Genomic DNA, 2707 nt, shown 5'->3' on the forward strand with positions numbered 1-2707 from the left:
TTCAAAAACGAGCTGGAAGGTATGCACTATGATTTCCTCTCTGCTGATGCTTCATCAAAGTTATGCCAAATTTGCTAAAGAGCAGTTCTGGAGACTTGTGAATATTGACAGTAAACTAAGTGCAAAAAATATAAATTTTAATTATGTGTAATTAATACAGTCAGATAATCTTCATAACACTAAATCTGTTACAAAAAAAAACATGCCTTGTCTAGAATAGATGGTTACAGCCCTTCTTTACATCAAAATACAACTTGAATGATGATTTTGACCTACCAACAGAATTTACATGTTTTATTTTAAAAATTTTACAAAATCTAGTGTAAATAGTTAATCACAGTTATTTTTCTTCATACAACTGGACAATTTTGATTCTAGACAACAGTGGTGCAGAATATGAGAGGAAGATTTGCCAGGATGAAAAGAAAACTGACTGTGTGGACTAATCAAAGGTCACTGAAACTTCAAATGGTAAGCAAATATCAAACATGAATCGATAAAGATTCCTTTCAATTTGTGGTGCTGCTGTTATTTACATCGTTAGGATGGATTTAAACGCTGTCAGCCCTTAACTGGGTGCGCTGGTTTGGCGGATGGTCCCATCAGTGTCCCCAGGATGGACTTCCCGGCTGCTTGTGATCCTGCGGGATCAGCTGCGTCTGCCGTACCCGGTGTTTGCTTGTCCTTGGCGACGGGTGAGCATTGCACATCTCCTAACGTACCCAGCCTGACCTTTCCTTACCCACTTTCAATGTGACAGGGAGTTTTTATATTTTAAAAAATAGAAAATGTAAAGTGAACAGTAACAAGATTGCAAATAATCCTTCCAAGTGGTTAGTGATACAGATGAAGAGATTTCATGTTTTACTAAGCAGAAGACAGAACTAAATTAATAAATAATTAAATTAATTACGGGAGGCGGGGGAACCCAATGAAAAGAACCAGGAATTACAGGATGATCTTGGTAGCTGCAGCCAGTGGAGAACATCTCTTCAAAGAAGAGCTTGCAGAGGCTCCACTTGTTCCTCGCAGGAACGAATCCATGTCCTGCTGGGTGCCAGCACGTGCTTCGAGGCCGCTGTGTAGGAAACGCGTGTGACACGGCTTCCCCTTGGCTTCGGCTGACATCTGTTCCTTGTGCATTTGAAACCACCTTCTGCTTTTACTTCTTCAGGTTAAGCTGGAGGGTCTCTTAAGTACGGGATTAGGCCCCAAGGAGGGTGGTCTGAACAAAAATGTTTCTGTTGTTGCACATGTGAAGAGCGAAGTTTTGGCAGCGGGTGTAGCGAGGTAGAGGAGCGCAGGTTTGACTGAGGTGGCGTGCGGGAGTGGGGTCGCTTTGTTCAGGCCAGAGGACGCCAGCGCGGGGGAGCGGCGGGAGCACCGCTGCCGCCGGTGCGGGGTACGCTGCACCCCAGCGCCGCCGCCTGCCTTCCTGGCGCGCAGCCGCCCCGCCCGGCCGCCGGACGGGCAGCGGCCGTTGGCGGGAGCTCTCCCGGGCCCGTGTCGTTCCCTCGCGGGGCCGGGCGGATCCTCCGTGCGCGCTGGCTGTCGCCGCCGGGCAGGGCCGAGGCCCCGCCTTCCCCTAAAAAGAATCGCGAAAGCCCCACCGGCGCGGGCCTACCGAGGCACGGACGGGGTTCGAACCCGTGATCTTCGGTTTACGAGACCGACGCCTTACCACTTGGCCACCGCGCCTGCGTTAACGGCTCTCCCGACGCCCTTCTACCGCTGGCGCCACTCCCGCGCGGCGGCGGCGCTGCCGGCCTCCCTCGCCAACCGCACGCCGGCAGCGGGCGGCCGCCTCCGCCGCGCGCCCGCCCCCCGCGTGCGCCTGCGGCAGCACCTGGCGGGCGGTGAGCGCGGTGGGCGCGCGGGCGTTTCTCCCTCAGGCGCGGCGGGAGCGGCAGCAGGTTCCCCCTCAGTGGGCGTCTGCTGAGGCGGCGCCATTTGTGTGAGGGGGCTGAGGACAGTCCCTCTCTGCGCGGGGGCGGTGAGGGCCTGCCCCGTCCGCCTCTGGAGGCGTCCACAAGGGCAGCGCGCGCTTCCCGCGTAGGCCCCGGCGAGGACGGCGCTCCTGCCTCTGAGGGCGGCCGGGCCGGGCCGGGTGCGGGCTGCGGCGACAGAGAGGTGTTCCCCGGGGAAGGCGGGTGTTTTGTGGCGCCGCAGCTGCCTGGGGCATGCAGGTGTGCTGCAGCGCGGGTTTCTGTACCAAAAGATGGCACTCTTACATTTAGTTTAGTGCATGTATTGGAAGCAGTGTAGGCTTCCCCAGGCGAGAAAGAACAGCTTAGAGAGGGGCAAGAAAAAGCGGCAGTAAAAATTTCTTCCTCCGAGAAAAGCAGCGGAAGTGCAAACGTTGGGATAATTAAATGGTAAATATTAAATTAAACTCACTAAGTGCCTGGTACTTGTTCCCTATAAAAAATTAGTGTCGTGAAATGCAGAAAAGATACTAAAATAGGTATTTTTCTAGATTTGGTCTCCTAGATATTTACCAGTGTGACCTAAAACCAAACCTTTTAGTTTTCATTTAACTGTTCAGTGTGGAGATCCCTTTAAATTCCCCATGAAACTTTTGCTGGACATCCAAGTTATATTCCATCTTCCTGGATAAAAGAAATTTGTTTATTGACCTGTGGGGGTACTGATCCCGGCTATGATCAAGGTTGCTTTTTTGGCCTTTTTTTTTTTTTTTTGTGGAAGA

At 52.1% G+C, this 2707-nt stretch overlaps 1 non-coding gene across 1 annotated transcript; it reads right to left on the reverse strand.

Moving 5' to 3' along the window:
• Positions 1–1626: 1626 nt before the first annotated feature.
• Positions 1627–1698, reverse strand: TRNAT-CGU (transfer RNA threonine (anticodon CGU)). The gene has a single exon. It is a non-coding gene; the product is annotated as a tRNA-Thr (tRNA).
• Between the last annotated feature and the right edge of the window lie 1009 nt (positions 1699–2707).

Source organism: Nyctibius grandis, chromosome Z, assembly GCF_013368605.1.
Source record: "Nyctibius grandis isolate bNycGra1 chromosome Z, bNycGra1.pri, whole genome shotgun sequence".
Lineage (NCBI taxonomy): Eukaryota > Metazoa > Chordata > Aves > Nyctibiiformes > Nyctibiidae > Nyctibius > Nyctibius grandis.